Raw genomic sequence first — 21541 nt, forward strand, 5'->3', positions numbered from 1 at the left:
CCCCTCCCCCCCACTTCCTCTCTCTCTAAATAAGTAAATAAAATCTTTAAAAAACAGTACAGGGGCGCCTGGGTGGCTCAGTTAAGCCGCTGCCTTCGGCTCAGGTCATGATCTCAGGGTCCTGGGATCGAGTCCCGCATCGGGCTCTCTGCTCGGCAGGGAGCCTGCTTCCCTCTCTCTCTCTCTCTGCCTGCCACTCCGTCTGCTTGTGATTTCTCTCTGTCAAATAAATAAATAAATAAAATCTTTAAAAACAAACAAACAAACAAACAAAAAAAAACAGTACAATGTGCCCTTCTAGAAAAACACAGTCAATCTCTCAGAATTGGTTCCAACAGTTCTGCCCCACAGACATGAACAGAAAGCTACCAGTTCTTGGGGGTAAAGAAGGTCAGGAGCCCACGTTTACTGATCACTTCCTACGTGCCAGGCACACATTTCCCTAATCCCTACAGCAACCCTGAGTGAGAAATAGTATCACCTCTTTTCAGAGACGGGAATAATAAGAGATTGTAAGCACTATAATAAAGATTTCGTCTGTCTGGTTTGCCCACCTTGGCAGCAGAATGCCTTGCGCATAGCAGGTGCTCAGTAAATCTTTGGTGAAGGTATGAATGAAGGAATGAATGAATGAACCAGCACTCCCAGAAATACAATGTACAGAAGTAATAAAGAACACGACATTGGTGTTGGAGAAACCTAAGAGAGGATTAGATACGATGATGCTGATTAGGTGAGATTATAAAGCACTTATACCCACGCCCTTTGTAAAGGGCAGCTATCCTTACTGTGGTCTTGTGACAATCAAGTCTACACTTGAATCAAATGAATGTGTGATGAACCTGAAGAAGAAAGAAGGGGAGGAGGAGGAAAAGAAGAGAAGATCAGGATGGTCTCCAGAGTACTGGTAGAAAAAAAGATCCTGGCTTGAAATCTTATGGAAGATGGGAAAACACACCAGGAGTTGCCCTATACATTCTTACTAAATTACATCAGTCTCTGTAAGGGCTGCCACCTGTCTTGAACATTCTACGGACCCAGAATTCAGGCTTCTCCTTTCCCTATTCCTACCGAGTGGAGCTGAATGGGACTTTTATTCTTTCTGCGATCCACTTGGAGAATGACGTTTGAGGCTTTGCGTTTGGTCTCTTTAAGGACATTCCACATAGAACATACCCAGAACACCTGGATTGGATGTTTCTCCAATATACTGGTTCTCAAAGAGTGCATCCCAAACCAGCAGCATCAATGCCACCTAGGAACTCACCAGAAATGTGAATTCTTGGGGCACTCTGTACCTCCAGCACAGAAAGCTGGGCACCATCTGTGTTCCCACAAGCCCTCTGGGTGATTCTGACGCACATGCATAGGGTTTTGAGAACCCACGCTCAAATGAAAGGCAAGCAGGGTAGCCAGACTGTCCTCTCTGTTTCGTGCACGAGAGGTCTCCGATCTTCAAGTGAGAGGGGTAGAAGGAAGCAGGCTCCCTGGAGAATGGGGGTCCTCTCCAGCAAATGGGAGAAACCAAAAAAACTCAATCGCACAGGCTACCCCAAATACTGAGCATCTTGAGCCATGCCGAGTACCAGGAAAACCATGGTGAATGAGACATGATCCCAGCTCTCCAGGACTGAACAATGGGGACAGAGGACCTACAGTCTGCACACATCATACTGGCAAAGATGGAAAATCTAACAGAAGCAAGTGCTGGAGAAACAGAAAGTCTCATAGAAGGCTGGTAAGAATGCAGACTGTTCAACTGTTCTGCAGAGCAGTTTGGTGAAATCTGGTCAAGTTGAAGACATGCACATTCTATAGCCCAGCAGTTCCATTCCTGAGTGTATACTGTGGGCCTGGAGAAGCTCCGCCAGTTATCACAGGGAGAAATGCTCAGGACAGAGGGGCGCCTGGCTGGTTCAGGCAGTAGAGCAAGTGACTCTTGATCTCAGGGTCATGAGTTCAAGCCCCCATTGGATGTGGAGCCTACTTAAAATTTTAGAAGAAGAAGAAAAACAGAAACAACCTGAATGCCCACTTACAGGAGAACGGATAAATAAATCAGGATATGGTTATACAGTAGAATGCGATCATAACAAATTAACACAAATAGTAGCAGGGAAATAATAAGCAAAACACAATTTTGATAAATTGAAAAAACTGTAATAGTGAAAAAAGGCTAAATCATGAAATGATACGTACAGCAGGGCTCTACAGAAGTTTTATTTTTTATTTTTTTTTAAGATTTTATTTATTTATTTGACAGAGAGAGATCACAAGTAGGCAGAGAGGCAGGCAGAGAGAGAGAGGAGGAAGCAGGCTTCCCGCCGATCGGAGAGCCCAATGCGGGACTCGATCCCAGGACCCTGAGATCATGACCTGAGCCGAAGGCAGCGGCTTAACCCACTGAGCCACCCAGGCGCCAATTTTTTTTTTTAAAGATTTTATTTATTTATATGACAGACACAGCTCCCAAGTAGGCAGAGAGGCAGGCAGAGAGAGAAGGAGAAGCAGGCTCCCCGCCAAGCAGATAGCCCGATGCGGGGCTCGATCCCAGGACCCTGGGATCATGACCCGAGCCGAAGGCAGAGACTTTAACCCACTGAGCCACCCAGGTGCCCCTCTACAGAAGTTTTAAAATAAGCAACACAACATGGTATGTTGGTAACAGAATATGTATATACATACACACACGCGCACACACACACACACACACAAAGTACAGAAATCTGCATGGTGGGGTGCCTGGTTGGCTTGGTCAGTGGAACATGTGATTCTTGATCACAGGTCATGAATTTGAGCCCCACCTTGACTGAGTGCAGAGGTTACTAAAAATAATATAAACTTTAAAAAAATCTCTTTAAATGTGTATGGAATAAAAAACACAACTGTAGGATAGAGGTCATCGCTGGAAAGGAAGGGGCACAAAAGTGAGATGGGTCCAGCGGGCTGGGATTGCATTTGTTATGTTACATTTCTTACTGTTTTTTGGAGAGAGAGCACGCTTGTGAGGTTAGTGGGGCAGAGAGAGGGGAAGAGAGAGAACCCCAAGCAAGCTCCATGTCCAGTGCAGAGCCCCATATGGGGCTTGATCTTACTGCCCTGAGAGCATGACCTGAGCCAAAGTCAAGAGTCGATGCTTAACCCACTGAGCCACTCAGGCCCCCCTGTTGTTATGATTCTCAAACGGAATGACGTGTAAGTGGTTGCTCGCTGTTTCAGTCTATGGTTTCTCTGTGTGTACCTGAAATATTTCCTAGTGAAATAATTTTACATAAGCCACTGTAAGTCCTTAATGAATAATTATAAATGTGGAAAGCACCACAAAGAAGGACTATAGGCTGTCCTGAGAGGAGACATAATGAGTTCCTGTATTTCAAACTTGTCTGTAACTTGCTTTCTTTCTTTTTTTTTTAAGATTTTATTTATTTATTTGATAGAGAAAGAGATCACGAGTGGTCAGAGAGGCAGGCAGAGAGAGAGGAGGAAGCCGGCTCCCCGCTGTGCACAGAGTCCGATGCGGGGCTCGATCCCAGGACCCTGAGATCATGACCTGAGCCGAAGGCAGAGGCTTTAACCCACTGAGTCACCCAGGCGCCCCTTGTCTTCAAAGTCCTACTGTCAGCTGCCACCAGTCATAAATTATATTTCATTTTTGCTTGTCCATATTCTTTAATTTTCTGACCAGGAAATAAACCCTTTGCATTTTGATATTTTTTGCATTCTGATATTTTTGAAGGAGGCAGTCAAAATCAGTTTATAAAAGTTTGCATAGAATAGTCCAATGTTCTTTATGTCTAATATTACTTTTAAGGATAGACACATAAGAAAGTAAGTAGGGAACTCTGGAAGGATCTACATATAAAGAAGTTAGCAGTCCTAAGGTGCCTGGGTGGCTCAGTGGGTTAAGCCTCTGCCTTTGGCTCAGGTCATGATCCCAGGGTCCTGGGATCGAGCCCCGCATCAGGCTTCCTGCTCGGCGGGGAGTCTGCTTCTCTCTCTGCCTGCCATTCTATCTCTGAAAAATAAATAAATAAAATATTTAAAAAAAGAAAAAAAAGAAGAAGTTAGCAGTCCTTATTTCTGGTGGGAGTATTAGAAATTTGTACTTGCTGGGGCACCTGGGTGGCTCAGTGGGTTAAGCCTCTACCTTCGGCTCTGGTCATGATGTCAGAGTCCTGGGGTCCAGCCCTGAGTCGGGATCCCTGCTCAGTGGAGAGTTTGCTTCTCTCTCTCCCTCTTCCCCTCCCCCGACTCATGCACATTTTCTCTCTCTCTCAAATAAATAAAATCAGAAAAAGAAAGAAAGAAAGAAATGTGTACTTGCTTCTTACAGTGACTCCCATTGTTTTCATCAACTCATCCCCTTTTCCTCTACCTTCTGGAACAGAAACGCTCCTTTCTGTGGGAAACCTATTCCCTGTATTGCAAGGGAGACTTGCCGTGGTTCCACCTTCTCAGGGCACTGGCTTACTAACCTGTCCGACCAGACCATTGATTTGGAGCCCTGGGGATTGGCTCGAGGGTGCATGTGGTACACACCCAACTAATTGCATCCATCAGCGAGACTGTTCCTTTGTAACAGGGTGGTTCAAACACTAGAAGTTAGTCTGGGGTTTCTCGTATTTACTTTTAGACCTCTTCTGCATGGAGAAACGACCAGAGAGAGCAAGAGAGCATCCTTCCCGTGTTGTCTGAGCCCTGGAGAGAGAGCCCTGCCTGACTCATTCCTGGAACATCCCTGTCCTAGGGACCAATATGTTCTCTTGAATCACCTGCACCAGTTTGAGATTGATTTCTCACACTTACAGCTAAACAAGTTCTGTCTTTAACACTTCTATTTTGTTCCCCTCTATTTTCTACACTTTCCCACAACGAGCATGCGTCACATGCACAACACGTTTCAGATCTGAAAGAACCAAGAAAGGAACGGGCAGATCAGCGTTTATCTGTAGAGGGCTGCTGGCTGAGCCCGCCCCATCTGGGGAAGGCCGCGGTTTGCCTCTGGCTCCGTGATCCCACCGGTTCCTCTGAGGTCTCCAGGCCTGGCTCACTGCTTCTCAAGCCTTTGTCCCCCGAATCACTGACAAACCCACCGTTGCCAGCAACCCCCATTGGTCCCGGCTTTCCAGTGATAATTAGTATGGAGCTGGGTGTCTCCTTCCCTGTGGGAGAAAACTTCCTTCACGGCGTGAAGTAGAGCAGAGTGTGGGTGGCTTTACCGGGGAGGCAGAGAAGCTTATGTAAGTGACATTATTATATATGATTATATCACCAGAGTAGGAGAAACTCGTTCCTATTTGGGTGTTATCCCGACCCTTGGGTTTTAGGCTTATGTGAAATAAAATGATGAAGAAAACCCGTGTTCTCTTTCCCTCACCCAACCCCAGGATAATGTCAACATTTCTTCATCCTTACTTGCTCCGGGCACTGCTCTAAGCTTCCACATAACTAAGTCCACATAGAAACCCCGTGGGGGAGTATCATAATCATCCCCATTTTACAGGTAGACAGACTGAGCTACAGAAAGATGGTACAATGTGCCCAAGATCCCATAGCCAGAAACTGGGAGCGTCAAGACCCCAACGCAGACCATTCACATCCCACATCCATATTCTAAATCTCTCAGACAAGCCAACAACGACGCTCTGTAGAAAAGTGCAATCAACAGTCAGATCTCTCTATTTGGTCAAATACACTGTAAATTAGTCAGCAATGGCGGGGTGGGGTAAGGGACCAACTATTTTTGTTTTCTTTTAATTAAAGTGACCTCCTGGCTTTTGCAAACCCAGAATCTCAGAAATTGTTATAAACAACGCTGTGCATATAAGGTAAAGGTTCTAGACTGGAGGGCCAGAAACCAGATTCAGCCCACAGATGTGTCTGCTTTGGCTGGATCGGGTTATTTTTCATTTTTTTAAAGATTTTATTTATTTGTTTGACAGACAGAGATCACAAGTAAGCAGAGAGGCAGGCAGAGAGAGAGGAAAGGAAGCAGGCTCCCTGCTGAGCAGAGAGCCCAATGTGGGGCTCAATCCCAGGACCCTGAGATCATGACCTGAGCCGAAGGCAGAGGCTTTAACCCACTGAGCCACCCAGGCGCCCCTATTTTTCAAAATGTTTTAAGTGGGGCATGTGCTCCTTCATTATCACAGTCCCCACCACTCCCTAAGGTGTGAGACCTGGCCCTCTCACTCACAGGGAATCTGAATGGCAGCCTCTGATCTGGAGAATGCTGGGTAACAAAAGAAAAAGGGAACTTGTTGACGTCAAAAGAGAATTTGGGTAATAAGAGCTACAATGTGTCAAGTGCTCACTCTATGCCTTATCCCCTATGAAGTACCTGTTATGCCTTGTGTCATCTGATCATAGCCAGTCTTGTGAGAGTTTAGGGGTACAGGAACCATGACAGTGCACCTCTAGACCTGAAATCCATCAGGGACAGAGGGCAGCAGGGAAACTAAGGCAGGGGCAGTCCTAGAAAACACAAGACTCCTCTGACGTGGGAGCCCTCCACCTTTTTGAGGCTGCACTGCCCAGACGTGCTCTCCCCAACCTTCTCTCCTTCGCTCAGAGTCAGACTCGGGACTTCTTTGACAAAGTGTTTCACCTGATCGAGTCCTTGCACATTGCTTCCCAGAACAACGTCTGCCTCTTGGAGAACGCAGACCGACACAGGGGCTTTCCCAAGATCCCACAACTAGCAAGTCACAGAGCCAGGATTTGAACCCGGTCACCCCGATGCCACAGCCAGCATTCTGAGCCATGATATCACACCCTTCTTTGCCAAGGGCTCCAATTTTCTCAAACTCCTTGGTTCGGAGCAGCTAGAAATCTGGACCCAAAAGTGAGCCAGAGGCAAGAGGGAGAGTTTCAGGCTCCAGAACCAGGTATGATACTCATGCCTGGATTCCTTTTTTTTTTTAATTTATTTATTTGACAGACAGAGATCACAAGTAGGCAGAGAGGCAGGCAGAGAGAGAGGAGGAAGCAGGCTCCCCGCTGAGCAGAGAGCCCGATGCAGGGCAGAGTCCTGGGATCATGACCTGAGCCGAAGGCAGAGGCTTTAACCCACTGAGCCACCCTGGATTCCTAACAGCTGCCACATTGACCAGGAAAGAGTGCTGGCCACCCAGAGCCCCAGGAAGGAAGCACAGGTGAGGAAAAATGACATGTCTACGATGGTCTTTTCTCATAGTCCTGCAGGAGGGTCAGCCCCTTCCCCAGGGCTGGTGGGAAAGAAGGCCATGCGGTACAAGAGCGAGCACTGGACTGAGAGTCTGGGGGTGGGGCACCCAGCCTACCCACAGAGAGGCACCAGCAAGCCGGAGTTGTAATGCAGGGCTCCAGAGCCCATGAAGCATTTCTATGTCTACCATCACCACATTTGATCCGTAGATAGAATTGTTACATGTGTATGAACTTTTAACTTTGTGAAAGCATTTACATGTTTAATTGCACCCTTGTGAATCGAGGTGAAATTCACCTTATTAATCATCACTAAATAAATCCCTGCAGCCGCTCCACCCAGCAGAGCTTGATCTGACAGCCTGGTGGGAGTGTCCTTACAGCCTGAGCTATGGGGTCATCCTTAACAAGATTCTTTGACTGCTCTGGCCAGAGCATACCTGCCCAGCAGTCACACGTCCCCTCCTCCCTCCTCCATATCAGCAGCTTGGGAGAGCGACTGCCTCCAGCCTCGAGTGTCCCCCAAGGTCCTCCACACCCGCCTCGAGTCTATGTCCCAGCTCAGACCATTCTCAGACACACGCTCTCCATTTGGTAAGAATCCAACCACCTACATTCCCGTGATTTGGTGTCACTTTATTTTATGAATTCTTGTATGTTGCAGGAGAAAATATAATCTACCTTCTTGAACCAAAAGACAGTTAGGCCCAGGAAGTTTACAAAACTAGCCCAAAGAGAACTCCTAATCTTCTACCCAGTCTTTTTTCCATTCCCTCAGCTACCAAAACAAAGTCTGACACCAAATCCGATTTTACGATCTTTTTTTTTCATTTTTTTGTTTTATTATGATATGTTAGCCACTATACAGTACTTCCTTGGTTTTTGATGTAGTGTTTCATGATTCATTGTTTGCATAATACATACAGAATATTCCACCTTAAAACAACAGAATACTTATTCTTCTGAAAGGCACATGGAACTTCAATTAGCAATAATCGCGCCTCGGATAAACCTCATTGGCTACGATACTGCCACTGCGCAAAGCTGGAACTTCAAAATAGACCACAGACTGGGTCAAAATCCAGTCTCAACTGACACCAAAAGATTGAGATTATTCCCTACATGATATCAAACCACAATCCTTGAAACTGGCACCCAATCACAAGAAAAAATTTGGAAGGAATTCAAACACTTGGAAGTTAAACAGCATCCTGCTAAAGAATGATTGGGTCAAACAGTAAATTAAAGAACTTCAACAAGGGGCACCTGGGTGGCTCAGTGGGTTAAGCCTCTGCCCTCAGCTCAGGTCATGATCCCAGAGTCCTGGAATCGAGCCCCGAATTGGGCTCTCTGCTTAGCAGAAGCCTGCTTCCTCCTCCTCTCTCTCTCTCTCTCTCTCTCTCTCTCTGCCTGCCTCTCTGCCTAATTATGATCTCTGTCTGTCAAATAAATAAATAAAACCTTTAAAAAAAAAAGAGAGAGAACTTAATTCGTGGAAACCAATAAGAATGAAAATACATGGATCCAAAACCTATGGGATACTGCAAAGGCAGTCCTAAGGGGCTTGCGATCCAAGCCTCTCTCAAAAAATTGGAAAAATCCCAAATGCACAAAGCCAACCTTATACCTAAAGGGGCTGGAGAAAGAACAGCAAAGAAAACCTAACCAAGCAGGAGGGGAGAAATAATATAGATTAGAGCAGAGATTAATGAAATAGAAGCCAGAAAAATAGTAAAACAGATCAAAGAAACTAGGAGCTGGTTCTTCGCTTTTATACTCTTCTGTTTAAAATCCTCTGATGGGACATCTGGCTGGCTCAACTGGCTAATCATCTGCCTTTGGCTCAGGTCATGATCTCACTGGGATTAGAGCCTATACTGGGCTCCCTGCTCAGTGAGGAATCACTTGTCCCTCTCCCTCCGTCCCTCCCCAGCTCATAAACTCTCTATTGAATAAATAAATAAAATCTTAAAATAAAATAAAATCTTCTGATGATGTGCTATAATCTATGCCTGTTCCCAAAGTTTTTTTTCCTCGTTAGGACACACATGACAGGTGACATTCACATGAGCAGCACCCTCTTTGGTTGTACAATGGAGTAGGGGGAGTGTAATTCCCAGCATACCATTCCCATCTCTTACTTTCTCTCCCTCCAGAGAAGCACATATACCAGTACAAGACAGAAACTTTATCAGAGACATATGTACACATTCATTTTATATTTTTATTTAACAAATTGTTAGGAAAGTTTTTTCCAGGAGCCATAATCCCTCATAAAAATTCTTCTCCAGGGGATGTTGCAAACTGAGGTTGAGACTTGGACCAAGAAACTAGTAGGTGCTCAGTAAATATGGGTTGAATAAATAAAGGCATGAACAGCAGAAAAGGGAGGTGGTAGTGTATAGTGGACTACCAGACTATGGCTTAGAGATGGTGGGGAATTCCTGGGTTTAGGAAGGGCCCAATGACATCAAGGACTGAGCTTGTGGGGGAGAAAAAAAAAGGTGGGGGCTGAGCTTGTGGGACCAAAGGGAATAAAGGCTTCAGACAGCATTTCCCTGACTGCAGTCCCTCAAGAGCCACCAACTATAGTTATACCATGCCTGAGTTTGACCTACACTATCACTTAATTCATAGATTTATAAAAAAGCAACTCTCACTTCTAAAAAACCTAAGCACATGTGCTGAAAACGGAAGCTTTGCAACACTCCTGTAAAAGGAAAACCAGTATCATTTGTCATAAATTGTGGGCAACCGTGAAAAAATACAAATAAAGACCTCCTCCCAAATCAAATATCAGGTAGCGTTCTCTACTGAGAGCTCTGCTTTCTCGTTACTAAAATAAAAGGGAGGGGGCAGAACAGCGCGTGAGGGCCATACTGGTTGCAAACCGAGAAGTTCTCCTTGGAGGAATCAGGTTACAAGAGAACCAAAATGGGACTCACAGTTTCTCTTCAAAACACATCCCAGGAGCGTCTGGGTGGCTCAGGTGGTTAAGCGTCTGCCTTCAGCCATGTTGAGATCCCGGGTCCTGGGATTGAGCCCAGCATGGGGCTCCCTGCTAGGCGGGGAGTCTGCTTCTCCCTCTCCCTCTGCAGCTGCCCCTGCTCATGCTTACTCCCTCATGCTCTCTTGCTGTCAAATAAACAAAATCTTTAAAAAATAAAAATAAAAAACACATCCCAGACAAAGACTTGACTTCACATTGCCTCTCTCCTTGCGCTTTGCCCCTCCACGTGTTAGCTCCTCGGGAGCGAGGCAGGACCAGCAACCTCAGCGTCTTATTAGAAACACGGTCTGCAGGGGCAGGGCCAGCATTCAAGCCTAACAAGCCCTGCAGGTGATTCTGATTCCAGATCACTGCCCTGGATTACAACAACCTCCCTCGGGCCCACCCTGCTCCCCACCAACATTCCCTTCCCTACACAACCGCCAAAGGGATCTCTCTAAAATCCTAAGATATACCATCTCATTTCCCTGACCGGGGTTAAAATAAAATCCAAAGTTCCTTCCCTTTCCTACAAGGGTCAGAGGCTAGCCCACCTCCTTCTCTGCAGCCTATCTCCTACTGCTCTCTTCCCTGGCCCCATGCTTCAGACACCCTGACCTTCTTTAAGTCCTTCAAATGTCCCCAAGAATGCTCCAGGCATGGAGCCTACTTAAACATTAAATGAATGAATGAATGAATGAATGAACTGAAAATCCCATCTGCTGGGAAACTCCCTCCCACCCAGCAAACTGGGAGTTAGTTATTCACCCTACAAATCTCCATCACTCCCTGCCACATAACCCTGCTTTGTTCCTCATCATATAACATGTTCATGTCTTTGCTTTTTTATGTTCTTTCCCCTTCACTAGAATGAGTCCCATGAGGTCAGGGAGCTGGGATATTTTGTGCATGGCTGTATTCCTGGCACACAGGACATTTCCTGGCACACAGCTGGCATTTAATTAATATTACTTGACAAAAATATCAAAGGAATGACCCCCGTGGCCTATTTAATCTATTGTTTACAGTCTGGTTGTCTCTACTATTTGGCTGCCATGAACAAAGCTTTCTCTGGATTTAGAATTCTATTCTTGGGCTAGATTACCAGCTAGATGGTTTCCTTGGGCCGATGAGAGTGCCCATGTTTAAGGTCTTGAAAGCCAGTGTCAAAGTGTTTTCCAAAGGGTCTGACCACCCCCTCCCCCAGCCAGTGTTCCTGAGTCTACCTCAAGCCAAGCTGGCCAAAGCTGGCATTATCGCCTTTAAAATCCTCACAGGTAGAAATGTAGCTGTTTGTGGTTCTAATTTGCATTTCTTTGATTACTGGTTGGGCTGATCATTTCCCCATGTGCCCAGCTAATTGCTTTTCATCTTTTTCCAGTTGTCTCTTCACACCCCTTTGCTTGTTTTTCTACCCACTTTAAGGGCTTGTCTTATTGATTTGTTTGAGTTCTCTGAAAAATAAAGACATTAACCCGTTTCCCCTCATACATTAAAGGCTTAATTCTTTGCTTCTGCTGGTCCCTGCCCTCAGTTGTATTCCTCTATATTTCCTTATTCCCTTTGACATGTTTATACCCCGCTTTGCATTTCTCTTTTCTCTCGGTTTTAGATTTTTTGCACAGTTAATTATTGAATATATACTTAGAAGAAGCCTCTGAAGTCGTCCCATCTCATTCAAAATATAACATACATTTTTTTTTCAAAGACTTATTTATTTATCTGAGAGAGAGGGAGAGCATGTAAACAGCAGAGGCAGGCAGAGGAGGGAGAGAGAGAATCTCCAGCAGACTCCCTACTGAGTACAGAGCCCCTGGGGGCCTTGAATCCGAGGATCCTCAGATCATGACCTGAGCCAGAATCAGGATTTAGGTGTTTAACCAACTGAGCCACCAGGTGCCCCTATAAGGTACATTTTTTAAAGTCATCTAGTGATCTGGCTCTCCCCTCCTATGCCCACTTCATATTACCTCTCTGATCTCAGTTCCTACCATTCTGCTGGTCTCTTTGCTGCAGACATGCTGGCTTCTCTGCTCATCTTCAAACATACTAGCCATACTTCCACCTCAGGACCTTTGCACATGATTTTCCTGTCCAGAAGGCTCTTTCACCAAGTATCTGCATACTCCCTTACTCCCTCAGGTCTTTACTCATATGTCATCTCAGTGAATCCTTCCCTGGTCACCTTATCTCAAATTTTAGCCCCTGTGGTAGACAAAATAACATTCTCCTTCAAAGAGGTCTACATCCTGATCCTGGAACCTATAACTACGTTACCTTTCATAGCAAAAGGGAGTCTGCAAATGTTGCAGATGTGATTAAATAAGGATTTTGAGATGAGGAGATGGCCTGGATGAACCAAATCACATCACAAGGGTACTTTTAGAGGGAGGCAGAGCAGCCAGGGTCAAAGAAGAAGATATGACAAGGATGCAGAGGTCAAAGTGTTGCAGGGCCAGGAACCAAGGAGTATAATAGCCTTTACAAGCTGCGCAAGGCAAGGAAATGGATTCTCACCTGGATCCGCCAGAAGGAAGGCAGCCGAGAAGACCCACTTTAGACTTCAGACCCCCAAACTGTGTGATAATAAGTGTGGATTGTTTTAAGCCATTACATTTGTAGTCATTTGTTACAGTAGCCATAAGAAACTAATACAGTGCCCAACACCTCCCACCCACTTCCTGGTTTCCTTGTTTCTTCTTGGCATTCATCACTAAGTTCCTATAATTTTATATATTTCTCTTTTTTATTTTTGGCTTCCCCAGTAGACTATCAACTCCATGAGGACAGGGGGTGTTTTCTGTTTTTTGTTCACAGGGCCCAGCACACATTAGAAATTCAATAGCCTTTTTTGAATGGTGGGACAGAGGAAAGAGAATGAAGGAAGCTATCCTCCTGTCCAATAGAAACTCTTGATTAGTTGATGTTGCTGGGAAGTCATTTCATCCAAAAGGCCACTCTGGGTAGAACTAGGTCTTGAAGGTGATACCAGATATTGGAGGAAGAGGCGTCTGAAATTCTAGAGAACTCTCAAGGTCGCTCCAGCCTTTACTCTCCAAACAGGTACACCACTTCACACACCGCTGCACTCAAGGGACAGAAGATATCAGATAATGGTCAAAATCCTGAACCCCAGACACAGACTTCCTGGGTTTATACTCCAGCTCAGTGCTGGTCCAATAGAATAACATTGCAAACCACATTAAAACCACTTGTTTTAAATTTTGCAGTGGCCACTTTTATGAAGTTTTGTTAAAAGGTAAAATTAATTTTAATAATGTTTTATTTGGCTTACTATATCCAGGATATTATCATCTCAACATGTGATCAATATTAAGAAATCATTAAAAGAGGGGCACCTGGCTGGCTTGGTCAGAAGAGCCTGTGACTCCTGATCTCAGGGTTGTGAGTTCTAGCCCCATGTGGTGTAGAGATTACTTAAATAAACAAATAAATAAACTTTTCACAAAATTATTAATGAGCTGTTTTACATTCCTTTGTTATATATACTAGGTCTTCTAAAGCCCATGGGCATTTTATAACAGTTTCAATTTGGACATTAAACTTTCAACAGTTAAAGTGAAATGGAATCCAGCTAAAACAATCAAGTTGTTTTCACAGAAAGAATACTTTACACTGCTTCCATTTTTAAATTCAGTGTAAATTAAAGTTAAATCAAATTTAAAATTCACTCCTTTCTTCACACTAGGGCATACTTGCCACGCTCAGTGGCCACATGTAGCCAGTGGCCACTGTCTTGGAAAGCTTGGTCCCACAGGACAAACACCTGTGAGAGATGTGACCTTGTATACATTATTTAGACGCTCCCTGAACCTTCTTCCATCACCTACAGAACAAGTGATGATAAGAGTAGCTATTTTGGGGGGTTAAATGAAGTTGTGGGTGGAAAGTACTTAATACACAGTAAGCTTTATAAATTGTAGCTATTGTCACTCTGGAACAATTTCTTATCTTTCCAAGGGGGAGGCGCCCCTGGTCAGAAAGAAGGAGGCTGACCTACTGTGTGCCCGTCTTGAACTTCAGACGTTCATCTCAAATGTCACCATAGGCCTTTGCAGTAGGGGCGGCCATTGCCACCAGGTCCAGGCCCCTGAAGTGCCTCTTCCAGGCTGCTGGAAGAAGCCAGGGGACGGGAGAACAGCTGTCTAACAGAAACTCTTGGGGAAATGCTGCTCTGAATTTTGGTTACCTTCGAAGCCTGCTGCCTATCTGCTACAGCAGATAGCCTGGCCTTCCTTCTCCTTTTCCTCTGCCCTCCTGTCCTCCTTCATCCTATGGTCTCCCTCCCTTCCTGCCTCTCACCCTTGGCCAGAAGACACTGGGCTGCTTCTCCAGTCCCTTGTTCTCAGAGATTTTTCAACACTGTGTTCTTCCCCCTGGAGGGAATAGGCCAATGAAAGGTGGCTGCTTGAACCGTCTCTGAAAGGGGGAGGCCCATCCCATGGCCCCTCCTGATCTAAGATTTGGAGCCTCCTGAGAAATGAATATTTAGAGAAACCCCACAACGCAATTCCCAGAAAAATCCAACTGATTCCTTCAGCATCCAAGATGTTCTTGCAGAAGGTATGAACAAAGTTCCCACCTCATTCCAAGATCATGGGCAAAGAGAGCTTGGATGTTGGAGCCGGAAAGACTGGGGTCTCCCCCTCTTAACTTTGTGGCTGAGGAGAAGTTGCTTGATCTGCTGTAAGTCCAGGGACTTCATCTGCAAAATGAATATAATGAGTCCCTCCTAAGAAATCACTGTAGGGATTCCTGGAAGTATCACTTGCACCATGCTTGGCATACAGTAAGCGCTCCATTAGTGATGATTATTAGCAGTGAGTCGCCACCTCCCAGAGGGCAGGAACCATGGTTGTGAACATCCACAGTTCCATCCCCAGGACCAGAGCAGCATGGGAGTTGCTGCACAAGTGGTGTACAGACAGAAATTTTTTTTCATATAATGACACTGAGGCCCTCCAGACCAATGAAAACTTGCACGTTGCTTCCTAAGGGCCAGAGCCAGGATGAGGGTGAGGCCAATAAGGCACTTGCCATTGGGTGCAAAATTGAAGAGGGCACCAAAAAAACCCAGTCATCAAGATAAATAATATTTTGGTGCAATATTCCAAAAAAATCAAAATGAAAGCAAAAATATTTTTTTTTAAGTTGTCAGTAAAGACAGAGCCACTATTACCAACTTCTTTTGCCTCCAGCTCCACACAGCACTGCCAGGCATGGTCTAAGCAATTTTTAAATAGTAACCTATCCCATCCTGATGAGAAGCCTGAGAGGCAATATTATTGTTGCCCTCGATTTTCAGAGGAGGCAAAGGCAGCCTAGAGAAGTAAGCTAACCTGCCCCAGGTCCTTCAGCTCCAAAGTGGCAGTACTGGGATTTAAACCCACGAATTTGGGATTTGAGAGCCCCAGGTCCTCACCACTGTCCTGATCTGCCTGATGCAGTTCTGCCCATGGGCCATTAGATCATTAGATCACATGCTCTGGCCAAAGCTTCGGTGGTTGTACAGAACCCTCAGCCTATCATTCTAGCCACAGACATGCACTGCCTGTGAGCTGGGTTCTTTAGACACCAAAATAACTACAAAACAGTGCCTGGCCTTAACCAGGCGGGGGCCTTGCACGGTGAGGGCAGGGCTCCCGCCAACTGCTCTTAGAGGCCTGGACAAGCACTCCGTGAGGCTGGAGGAGGGCATGACTCACTCAGTTTTAGGCAGGAGGTCACTTGAAATGCAGAGGCATTTCCTGCCTCCCCGTCCTGTGACAATTGATGCACCTATGACAGATTAGTAAGAGGTTGTCGGCTGGAGAACACAGAGCAGCAGTGTCCCCATCTGACATACGCAACTCAGCTCAAAGCGATTTTTACCGATGGCATATACTTCCTTTTTAAAGATTTATTTATTGAGAGAGAGAGAGAGAGAACATGGGTGGAGTTGGGGGAGGCAGAGGGAGAGGGGAAGAGAGAGAGAATCCCAAGAAGACTCCCCACCGAGCATGAAGCCCAACATGGGGCTTTATCCCATCACCCTGAGATCATGACCTGAGGTGAAATCAAGAGTCAGATGCCTAACCGACTGAGCCACCCAGGCACCCCAAAGGCACATAACTTCAGTAGTAAAGGTCATTCAGTCCCAGATCTTCATGGGTTATGGAATGACCCTAAACTCTTCCCTCAAGCTCCATCATGAACAGCATGACAGGATGGTGAAAAGCAATGAGTCAGACACTCTGCACTTTCCCAGTTGGGTGACCTTGGCCCAACCACACAGTCTCCCTAAGCCATCAATAAAATAGGGTCAGTGATGCTGACCTCCCAGTAAATGTAATAAATAGGTAACATATATGGCACAGTGCCAGGCTTGGAGAAAGCGCTCAGTAAGTGGTAACTCCTGTCATGATTCTCAAACATGGGGTCCAATGTCCACTACCCAAGGTCCCTATGTTTGCAAAACTCTCCAGCATGAGAAACTGGAGAGTCGCCCATGAGAAACGGTCCGTGAAATGGCCTGTGTAGCACAGCAGAGACGTAAATTCATTGAAAAACTCAAGCACAAAGATCTCCTGATTTACATGAAAAGGTCAACACACTCATTAATTCTCAAGTGGGATGCGTCTTAGACTCACCTGGGCTCCACCCGTCCCACCCTCTGTGCCCCGGGATTCGGTTTTCACTGGAGGGTCTCAGCACTGTTATTTTGTAAAGCCTTCCCAGGTGACTCCATGGGTGGGCAGGGGCAGGGGTGACACCCACCAAGAGAATGGGAGGGTAGGAGATACTCTAGGGAAGGGGTTCCTGTCGGGGGGCGTAGCCAAAAATGAATGTTTACTTGCATCATTAATTCCTTCATAATTCCTTCGTGTTTTATGTGCCTCGGATCAGAATGTTATATTTCATTCTTAATTTTTTTTTAAACATATGCTGTGTAAACAAACATCTTCATATGCCAGACCCAGGGCTCTGAGCCATCAACCCGTGGCCAGTCCTACCCCATCCACACCCCAGGCTCTGCCTCCACCAGCGTTTTGCAACAAATGCCAGATCTACCCCCCCCCAAAAAAATAACCTCATTTCACCTTTAGGTATTTCTAAGTGTAATTCTAAAATATAAGAGCTGATTTTTAATACAACCACAGAACCATTATCGCAGCTGCCAAATTAATCATCCTTATTGTCCTCAAATATCTAACAAGTGTTCAAACTGCCTCATGAATGTCATACTTTTTTTTTTAACTTTCTTTTCAGGATTTAAATAAGGTCAACACGTTGGCAATGGACTGATTTGCCTTCAGGTCTCCTAATCTCGGTGCTCCTCACACTCGACTGTGCCCACGAATTTCCTAAGGCTCTCGTTAAAATGCGGGTTCTTATGGGAGGTTTGGGGCAGGGCCTGAGAGTCCCCACTTCTGACCTTGTCCCAGGAGCTGATGCCAACGCTGCTGGCCTGTGGACCACACCTTAAGTGGCGAGGTTCTGTTTCATAATCAAAGGAAATATCTTGTTTAAAGTATCACTGACATCTTTGGACAGACCCAGTCATTTGGGAGACGAATCCCAAAGGCCACTGCCTTCCCAGAAAGTGCAACTGACTGATCCCAGCTGTGGTGGGTGTCTAAAGGTCAAAGTCAGCACCTCTGCCTGCAGAATTGGCTCCTGTCGCCCTGGCCATCCAGATGTTCATCCTGGCAGAGTCTGCCCCTCCCCAAACCCGAGGCCACCTCGTCAAGACCCTTGGGGTCTCTGGAACTGCATTGACTTGTTCAGTTTCTGGCAGGCAGACAGAAACACAAGCTGCCGAAAGAAGGCAGTTACCTTTTCTTGCACTTAGAGCTTTAATTAAAAAGCCCCGTGCTGCTACATTCCAAGCACCCTCCACTGACCTGTGAGACCTATTGATTGCTTAGCTCTCCCCGCAAGACACAGCGGAGAGAAGACTTTATCTTCCTTTAATCAGACCTGCTTCCCTCAGATCCTGTTCTGACAGGGACGTGGCCGTCTCCCTGCCCACATCACCCCCACGCTCTGCTGGCTCCAAGTACAGTAGGCACGGCGAGCTGAGGGGTTGGCGCCCCTGGGGAACTGCCAGCCTCAGGGGTTGGGAGGGGTGGGAGGGGTCTGCAGATACAGCTTCGCTATGGCCAACATGCCTTGAGCCTACACTGTGTACCAGGAACTGTGCCAGGGGCTCCAAACACACTCCCCCCCCATGTATTAATATCACTTGTGTGTGTTAGGAGTCCCTGATTCCCCTATCTAATGTCGGAAGTTCGTTATCCTATCTCCTGCTCCGTCTGCTTCACAGCCCTCGTTATTACTTGAAACCACGTCTATATGCCTCCTGGTTCACAGTCTCTGTCCCTAGAATGTAAATCCCGTGAGGGCAGGGATTTTGCCTCTCTCATTCCATCCTGAGTTCCAGCCCCAAAAGACAGCCCATGCGCATAGTGGTTCTCCATGAACATTCAGCATGCCTATCCCTGGCACTGGTGTGTGCCACATTTCCTTCTTTTCTAATGCTTTTCTATTCTGTTGTATATATACCCCAGGTTTTCTTGATCTGCTCATCTGCCAACAGACACTTGCCGTATCTTAGGCTAGTATGGGTGGTGCTGCAGGGGTCTGGGGCATGCTGGTGTCTCCTCGAGGTCCTGATTTTGATTTGGATAAATATCCCAAATGAGATCACCGGATAGTTGTTCTTCATTGTTCAAGAATGCCAAACCGTCTCCCATAGCAGCTGCCCCTTTGTGCGCTCTCTCCGACAGTATGCAAGGGTTCTGATCTTTCCATATCCTTGCCAAGATCTGTCAACTTTGGGACACCTGGGTGACTCAGCGAGTTAAGCGTCTGCCTTCATTCCACTCAGGTCATGATCCCAGGGTCCTGGGATCAAGCCCCGCCTTGGGAATCCCTGCTCAGCGGGGTGCCTGCCTCTCCCTCCCCTCTGCCTGCCGCTCTGCCTATCTCTCTGTCAAACAAATAAATAAAATCTTAAAAAAAAAAAAATCTGTCATCTTCTTGTTTGTCAAGAGGGTAGATGTCATGTGAAATGTCCTTCGCACAGTAAAATAAAATCTTCAATAGATAAGTGTGTGCTGAATTCGGCCGATCGTGTGTACTCTTCCTGGCAGCTCTGTGAGTTCACTGGTCTCACGCCCATTTTATAGATGAGAAACCCGAGGCACAGGGAGGAAGAATGATTCACACGAATGTTTCACATAGGAAGCTGGAGCACAGGGGTTGGTGCCCTGGACCAGGGAGTCTACTGGACTCCAAGAGGGGCTCTTCACCTGGGGTTGGTGAACCGGGATTAAGAAAGGTATTGCCGCTTAATTTTCTTAACATCTAACTGAAAAGTTGCATTTCCTTCCGTTATGAAGGTTTGGCAGCAAACTGTAGCTCTGGCCCCAGCCCCTGTGACTCTGTCACCAACTGGAACCAAGTAGAGTTTCATGTCCCATTACATTTGTTGCGGATATCTTGGACTATCATTTACACTCATCACTGCCTTGCAGTTACCATCATAATAACGTAGCTGACCCACCACCAGGTCTTAGTATGTGGTCTGTTAATAAGGAAGCACGCCGATTGCTATGGCACAGTGTGGCTTTGTAATATTTTGGTAAGTGTATTTGACCATAATTGGTTGCCTAAAATAAGCAAGATGGAGAAAGCAAATACTGGATGGTCCACTTACATGTGGAACCTAAAAAAAAAAAAAAAAAAAGTCAAAATCATAGAAACAGAAACTAGGAAAGTGGTTGCCAAGGGCTGGAGGGTGGAGGGAAGGAGCAAGGGGGACAGACTTCCAGTCATGAGACAAGTGAGTTCTGAGGATCTGATGTATAACATGGTAACACATGGTATTTTATTGCTGACATTTGCTTAGAGAGTAGAATTTAAATGTTCTCACAAAATCAGGCGGGGGGATGGGGGGGTAGGCAGTGTAAGTATGTGAGGTGATGGGCGTCTTAACTAACTGGATGGTGGAAATCCTTTCCTAGTGTACACAAATATCAAATCATCACATTGTGTAAGTATCAATTCAGCCACAATAAACTTTGTCAGTTAATTTTCGTCAGTTAAACCTCAATAAACCTTAAAAATGTGTGTGTATTTACACACATACATCTGACTGCCTTTGTAATCCTCTGGATTCCATATTAAAAACATTACTCTGGGGGCGCCTGGGTGGACCAGTTGTCAAGTGTCTGCCTTCCGCTCTGGTCATGGTCCCAGGGTCCTCCGATCGAGACCCCACATGGCGCTCCCTGCTCGGCAGGAAGCCTGTTTCTCCCTCTCCCAATCCCCTGCTTGTGTTCCCTCTTTCACTGGCTCTCTGTCAAATAAATAAATAAAAATCTTTTTTTAAAAAAAACAAAAGACATGACTCTGAGAAGGGGCCCAGGTGCAGGGCAGATGGAGAAGGCAGTTCTGGAGCCCATGCTCTGCCCACCCGGCTGGATCCAGCTCTCCACCCAGACCACGAGGGAGCGTGACAGTAACCTTGCACAGGGCAGTGTCAAAGCTTTCCTTCCTTCAAGAGTGAGAAGCTGAGGCTTAGCAGGGGGACACGCTGGGTAACCACACGCTGGGGCGCAGAGTCCGGGTCTGAACTAGAATCCAGACTTGCGTCCCGAGCCCAGAGCAGCTGTCCCACACTGCCACCTAGGGACATTGCATGCTTGTTGCAGCCCAGAAGTTCATGGGCTGTCGCCAAGGGATGGGCCCCTCGGAGGACATTTGTACAGTGGTGGGGGGCTCTGGCTCCCCGTGCTGCAGCGACTTGCATTCATCCGTTCGTGCAGAAACAATCACTGTTGACTCACTCCCTGCCGGGGAGGACGCCAACCCCGCCGGCCTCCTGGAAAAGCCATGGGGCGGCGCCTAATAAAGATGGGCTTGCGCGTCCCCCCAACAGAATGATTCTACCATCTTCACCCCCACGGTACACCCCTGAGCAGTGGGTCGCAAACCCGGACACACGTTCAAACCACTTGGAAGCTTCTAGAACCACTGGTGTTGACCTCCTGATCAGTCAAGTGAAATCTGCCCAGGTTTCAGAAAATCTTAAAAATCTTAGGAAATTAATTAAGAATCTTTGAGAGTGAGGCACTGGTGTGATTATAAAGTTTCGGGGGGGCTTCTATCTGCGGCCACATTGAGAAATGCTGACCTCCAGAATCCCGCCATGCAGGTAGGCGTGAGGAGGCCATCCAGGAGGTTCACTGAGGTGCTGTTTGCAGAAGCAAGGAAGTAGATGAAACCCAAGTGTCCAGGAACACAGGAATGGCTTGGGAAAAAGGTAAGAAATTTTAAAAATGCTATATAGGAGCTCCAAGA

General features: G+C 46.3%; 1 protein-coding gene and 1 non-coding gene across 2 annotated transcripts in view; both read right to left on the reverse strand.

Annotated features, from left to right (window-relative positions):
* LOC122895648 overlaps positions 1-21541 on the reverse strand; it is a 407274-nt gene that overhangs the window by 374011 nt on the left and 11722 nt on the right. The window lies entirely within an intron of this gene.
* On the reverse strand, positions 8086-8231 carry LOC122896208. The gene has a single exon (XR_006382377.1). It is a non-coding gene; the product is annotated as a U4 spliceosomal RNA (small nuclear RNA).

This window comes from Neovison vison, chromosome 14 (genome assembly GCF_020171115.1).
Source record: "Neovison vison isolate M4711 chromosome 14, ASM_NN_V1, whole genome shotgun sequence".
NCBI classification, from domain to species: Eukaryota; Metazoa; Chordata; class Mammalia; order Carnivora; family Mustelidae; genus Neogale; species Neogale vison.